The sequence below is a fragment of the Mandrillus leucophaeus genome, unplaced genomic scaffold, assembly GCF_000951045.1.
Source record: "Mandrillus leucophaeus isolate KB7577 unplaced genomic scaffold, Mleu.le_1.0 Scaffold938, whole genome shotgun sequence".
Lineage (NCBI taxonomy): Eukaryota > Metazoa > Chordata > Mammalia > Primates > Cercopithecidae > Mandrillus > Mandrillus leucophaeus.
In genome coordinates, this window is record NW_012110230.1 from 562 (window position 1) to 7,974 (window position 7,413).

At 34.0% G+C, this 7,413-nt stretch overlaps 1 pseudogene; it reads left to right on the forward strand.

Annotated features, from left to right (window-relative positions):
• The first annotated feature begins 567 nt into the window (after positions 1-567).
• On the forward strand, positions 568-2,307 carry LOC105532163 (annotated as a pseudogene).
• Positions 2,308-7,413: the final 5,106 nt, after the last annotated feature.

Consider the following 7,413-nt stretch of genomic DNA (forward strand, 5'->3'; position numbering starts at 1 on the left):
GTTCATGAATTGGAAAACTCCAACATCATTACGATAGCCACAATACATAAAGCAATCTACAGATTCAGTGCTATCCCTATCAAAATCCCAATGGCATTTTTTATGGAAATAGAAAAAACAAACCTAAAATTCATATGGAACCACAAAGGACCCCAAATAGCTAAAACAATCTTGAGAAAGAAGAACAAAGATGGAGGCATCATATTTCCTGATTTCAAAGTATACTACAAAGCTACAGTAATTAAAACAGTATGGTACTGGCAGAAAGACAGACATATAACCAATGGAACAAAATAGAGAGCTCAGAAGTAAACCCATGCAAATATGTTCAACTAATTTTCAATAAGGGTACCAGGAATACACAATGAAGCTAGGATAGTCTCTGCAACAAACAGTTAGGAAAACTGGATGTCTACATGTAAAAGAACGAAATTGGACACTTACACTATACACAAAAATCTATTCAACATGAAGAAAAGACCTAAGCAGCTTTTGGGCAAAGGGTTTGCCACCAGAATACAGGTGTCATGAAAACTACCCCTAAATCAAACCGAAAATGAAAAGAAAAAGACTTGTATCAACATCATCATCACTGGACATGTAGATTCATTCAAGTCCATTACTACTTGCCATCCAATCTATAAATGTGGTGGGACTGACCAAACAACCATTAAAAAATGTGAGGACACGACTGCTGAGATGGGAAAGGGGTCCTTCAAGTATGCCTGGGTCTCGGATAAACTGAAAGCTAAGCTTGAGCATGGTATCACCACTGATATCTCCACATGGAAATTTGAGACCACCAAATACTACTATGTGACCATCACAGATGCCCCAGGACACAGGGAATTTATCAAAAACATGATTACAGGAATATTTATTGTATTAGTCCATTTTCACACTGCTGATAAAGACATATCCGAGACTGGGTAATTTATAAAGAAAAGGAGGTTTAATGGACTCACAGTCCCACATGGCTGGGGAGGCCTCATAATCATGGTAGAAGGTGAGGGAAGAACAAAGTCACGTCTTACATGGCAGAAGGCAAAGAGAGAAAGAGAATAAAGTAAAAGAGGGACCCATTATAAAACCATCAAATCTTGTGAGACTTACAACCACGAACACAATATGGGGGTGACGGCCCCCACAATTCAATTATCTCCCACCAGGTCCCTCCCACAACATGTGGGAATTATGGGAGGTACAATTCAAGATGAGATTTGGGTGGAGACACAGAGACAAACCATGTCAATATCAAATTGACTGTGCTATCCTTACTGTTGCTGCTGGTGCTGATGAATCTGAACTTGGTATCTCCAAGAATGAGCAGACTCATGAGCATATGCCTCTGGCTTCCACATTGATTGTAAAACAACCAACTGTTCGTGTTAACAAAACAGATTCCACCAACTCACCCTACAGCCAGAAGAGATATGAGAAAATCATTAAGGAAATCAGCACCCATATTAAGAAAATTGGCTACAGACCTGCTACAGTAGCATTTTTGCCAATTTTTAATTAGAAAGGTGACAATATGCTGGAGTCAAGTGCTAACATACCTTGGCTCATGAGATGGAAAGTCACCTGTAAAGATGGCAATACCAGTGAAACCATGCTGCTTAAAGCTCTGAATTGCATCCTACCATCAATTCATTCAGTTGACAAGGTCTTGTATCTGCCCCTGCCCGATGTCTACAAACTGGTGATATTGGCACTGTCCCTTTGGGGCCAGTGGAGACTGGTATTCTCAAACCCAGCATGTGGTCTAATTTTGCACCAGTTAACATTACAACTGAAGTACAGTGTTGAAATGCACCAAAAAGCTTTGAGTGAAGCTCTTCCTAAGGATAATGTGGGCTTATATGTCAAGAATGTGTCTGTCAAAGATATTAGTCATGGCAATGTTGCTGGTGAGAGCAAAAATGACTCACCAATGGAAGCAGCTAACTGCACTGCTCACGTGATTATCGTGAGCCATCCAGGCAAAGAGGTTCTGGTTATCCTCCTATACTAGACTGTCACACAGCTTATGTTGCTTGCAAGTTCGCTTGATTGAAACAAGACTGATTGCCACTCTGGTAAGAAGCAGGAAGGTGGCCCTAAACTCTTGAAATCTAGTGATGCTGCCATCATTCAGATGGTTGCTGGAGTGTTGAGAACTCCTCTGACCATCCCCCTCTTGGTCATTTTACTGTTCATAATATGAGACAGACAGTTGCTGTGGGTGTCTTCAAAGCAGTGGATAAGAGGGCTGCTAGAGTTGGGAAGGTCAGCAAGTCTGCCCAGAAAGTTCAGGAGGCTAAATGAGTATTATTCCTAATACCTGCACCCTAGTTTCCTTCAGTGGTTGAAGAACAGTCCCAGAAGTATTTGGCTGAATAGGCCATTTAAGTTTAATAATAAAAAACAGGTTAATGACAGCAATGCATTATAAAACCTTCAGAAGGAAAGAACATTTTATGGAACATGTTTGGGTTTTTTGTGTGCAAGTTTTTAGGTTGTTAGTTTTTAAAATAATTACTTCTTAATGAAAATAATTTGACCAAAAAAATCTGTCATAGAATTTTGAAACCCATTAAAACATATTTTAAATGAAAAAAAAAACAGACTTAAATATAAGACGTGAAAAGTGTAAAACTCTTAGGAGAAAACATGGAAAAACTTTCAGACACTGGTCTTGGCAATAATTTCTTGCCTACAACACCAATCATGGACATATGATATGGATGTTTATAAACACATGCACAGGCAACTAAGGCAAAAATAGACAAGTGGAATTACGTCAAACTAAAAATCTTATGCACCGCAAAGAAAACAACCGGAAGAGTGAAAGGCAACCTATAATATCTAAGAAAATATGTGCAAACCATACATATGATAAAGGGTTACTATCCAAAACATATAAGGATCTCCTATAACTTAACAGCAAAAAAAAAAGACCTGATCAAAAATTGATTGAAGGACTTAAACAGACATTTCTCCAAAGAAGTCATACGAATGGCTAAGAGTTATATGAAAACATGCTCAACATCACTAATTATGAAGGAAATGCAAATCACAGTTGGATATCATTTCACACCTGTGAGAATGCTCATTATCAACAAACAAACAAACAAACAAAGATAAGTGTTGGAGAGGCTGTAGAAAATTGGCACCCTTGTATACCATTGGTGGGAATATCAAATGGTACAGCAGTTATAGAAAAGAGTTTCTCAGAAAATTAAAAATAGAACTACCACATGATCCAGCAATCCCACTCCTGGGTATTTACCCAAAAAAACTGAAATCAGGATTTTAAAGGGATATTTGCTCTTCCATGTTCTCTGTAGCATTACCCAGAATAGCAAAGGCATGGAAATACCCTATATGTCCATCAATAGATGAATGGATAGTGAAAATGTGTTATATACATACAATGGAAAATTATTCAGTCTTAAAAAAAGAAAGAAAATCCTGTCATTTGCCACTACATGAATGAATCTGGAGAACATTACACTAAGTGAAATAAGTCAGTCTCAAAAAGACAAATACTGCATGATTCCACTTAAATGAGACATCAAAAATAGTCAAACTCACAGAAGCAGAAAGTAGAATGCTGGTTGCCAGCCAGGGTCTGTGAGCAGAGAGAAATGGCAAGGTGCTGTTCAACAGGCACAAAGTTCAGTCATATAACGTGAATAAGTTCTAGAGGTTTGACATACAATACTGTGCTTATAGTTAACAATACTGTACCATAAACTTAACAATTTGTTTATAGCGTAGAACTCATGTATCTGTGCCTCCACAATAAAAAAAAAAAAAAAAAAAATCAAATCCATTCCCTTTCCCATCTTCTCTGTAATCTTTCTCTAGTTGAGGTTCTCAACAGTTCTACTAAACAATTACCATAGCCTTCTAAGTAGTCTCTGTGTCTCCAGCGGACTCCTTTTACCCAATTCAAATTACCTAAATCTAAAGTTACCTCTTTAAAATATAGATGTGATGTGGAAGCCTCCTAAATATGTACCATTTATGGTTATTTCCTATTAGTCAACACCAAAGCAGTTAGCATATTATACAAAGTTCTTGATAATCTGACCAAACTACCTTTGCAGCCTCAATATCAAGTTTCATATATCCTACACTCCAACCACATTAAATTAGCAGTAATTTGAACAAGTTCTTGTGCTTAATTTAATATTTTGTTACTTCTTCCCTTCCCTATGGCTCAACTTGGAGTTATCTGATGTTAATCTTCCTCCTTAATGTCCCATATCCTATAAATAATAACTCCACAGACAATCATGTAAAAACTTCAGACTATTACAATTTGCAATGCAAAACATATTAAATAATCCTAGTTGGTTATATCAAAAGGAGGAAGTTAAATATATTATTTATCTCTTAAAAACCAAAATATTTATAAGGGTCATAGGGTATGATTATCAAATTATATTTTTCAGTATGGATTTAAAGACGCAGGTTGTGGCCTATAAAAGTAGTTGTTCTTGGAGATTCTTCTCTTTCCCTAAACTTTGCCTGGTAAGTTCATTCAAGAAGTAAATTCCACGTTATCATCCTCTTCCTAAACTCCAGTCAGAGGTTTCCTTCTACTTAGAAGATATTCCTATTAGAATGCGTGGCACATCATCTTCCCTCAAAATATGACCCTCTTACCATACGCCTTATTTTTACATATTCATGCTAACTTTTTCCTAATCTAACCTTTTGCAAACTTTAGAATCAGGAAATAATTTTTCCTTTATTAACACATCTATAACTAGTTAAAACCACATGATCTCTGTATCTGCATTTTACAAAAATGACCACTAGATTGCATTGTTGCCTGGTCAAATAGGCTAAGGATAGAGCTGTATGTTACCACTTAATATTAATTCACCAAGATAAGCTGCAATATTGTCACTTATCTAGAAAAATAAACATAAGTAAACATGTGACTATGTGTTTAAATAATTGTTACAAGGTAACAAAATAATTCATACTTTAAATAAAATATTCACCATCACAATTAGTTAAAATGCTTAAATTTAACAACCACGAAGTTAATTTTTGAAATTAGGTTCATTCAAAGGTGCCCAAATATTAAGCAAATATTGTATACTACTTAAAATATCTCCATGAAATATCATACCTAATATTATGTCTTTAAGATTTAAAATGTCTAAATATGCAAAGGTCTATTAAAATGCACATAATTTATCTGAATCAAAATGAAACCATATCTCATAAGTAATACCATTCATCTGGACTCTTGTAGCTCTCTCTTAATATACAAATGCATTCCTTTTCTCCAAAACATGGCAGCTGGGAATGAAAGATTTCAAATTATCATTTTCACATCATATTCCATCATCTTTTCATCAGTTTCTCCTAGCTTTTCTTTGAGCTCCATTCTTTTACAAGAGGTCTCTTTTTAGATCAGTCCATATTTCCATAATCCACACTGCTGTTTCCTCCTCTTCTCCCCAGGGTAGAATAACCCCCACATCCAGAACTATGGCCTACAACTGTCATTAAGCCTTATAACAATAACAAGATAACAAAAGAACGGGTGGGGAAGAGGCTAGCTGGTAACATATGTTGATCAAGTTCAATATTTTCAGCTAATACACAATATTTTTCAACTTAAAAATTTTAATAATGAAGTGCCTTCATATCTACTTCTCCTAAAGTGTATTTCAGGCTTAAATTTTAAACATTAATAAACAACCTGGCAATACTTCCTTTAAATCACTTGTCTATTAACAATGTGAAAGGGGGAAGGAAAAATAGAAATCACACCAAAGAGAAAGGTGAGATGGCAATTCATGGATAATTATTCATTTTATAACCCACTCAACTTAGCCTTATTCTTAAAAAAAAAAATTAGAAAAATTCCCCTAAACGTCATTTTAAAGCAATATATGGTTATAATAAACAAAAATTATTTCAAAGTAACATATTTTATGAGTTAATAATGACTTTATGCCAATTTTGCAAGACTTCATTTTCTATCAAGTAATATTTTAAATGCTACTCTTGTTGTTTCCATTATTTGTTTCGCTTCACAGTTAACTAACTTTAACTTCTTTTCAAACTAAAGATAAATTGGAAATGCAAAACTCTGAACTGGCAGAGAGATTTTCATGTCATGTTATATTTATGTTTTCTCTTCTAGCTTTAGGAGAAGTGTTTCTAATTCATCAGCCTATGTTAGGTAACCTTGAAAAAATAATTCCTCTACTCTATTTCTCTCCAAGATTCATAACTCTTTATAGAACTAAATTCCAATTTCACTTTTGACAAATGTTTACAGCTTAATAAAGAGTAAGTTTTTGGGAAACCACATTTATTTTTTTCAATCAGAATTATCATTATTTAATTTCTATAGATTGCTGCATAACATCAGATCTTGCAGGTCTGCCTTGAATCATTTATATAGTTAGAATATAAATTTCACTACCATAAAAATGGATATAAAAACCTCATCTCTAAGATCTCATTAAAGTAAAAGTCTGTTCATCCTTCAACAGAAAAATAAGGTCATTTGTACAGGGGTTTTCAAATACAATTTTATTATCTAAAATGTATGCAAAAATATTCTTTTCAATAGGAATCTGCTAGATCAAATATTCCGGCAAACACTTCAACTATAAAGCAAAGTTCATAAAATATCACTATGTTTTTCCAAATTAGTTTCCCTATTTGCAATAAAATTTTAAAATTTTAGCAGCAAAGAATATAAAACAAGCATGCAGGTAAAATAAGAATGTGATCATGTTTTGCCTGGAGCTTCCTGAACTGGGCTTGCCTTTTAAAGAAATAAAAATCTAGTCTGCATAAAGATAGATACAAAGATATATTTATGATGATGATTTTAGATTTACTTTTGTACATTTTCCCACGTTTGCCTCTTATGCTTCATTCTGATTCATCTTTTTTAGTCACAAGAATATACAAAAATTATAATAGTGGTTGTATCTACAAAGAAGCAGATAAGAAATTACCTAACAGTTAACCAACTTTAACTTCTTTTCAAACTAAAGATAAATTGGAAATGCAAAACTCTATTTTAGCATTACCAAAATACATGATTAATGAAATTTTTGGAATACGAAACCAAGTAAACAGCCATAATATAATTATAATTACCTTACATTTACTCATCATCTCTACAAAATTTATAAATTTCTATTTAAACATTAAGAAATTAATTTGTTTCAGAAATACGAGTTTATATGTAATATTCATAGGGACAGAAAAATGAGTTTATACATAATATTCATAGAGAATTTACTATCACAAAAATTGGTTCAAGACATTTCATTCTTTACATTTGGAAAAACAATAGTTGATATAGAATGCAATGAAATTATTTTCTGTCTGATGCAATTGACTCGTAGTTGAAAATGACAGAATCAAGCCCAAACAGCC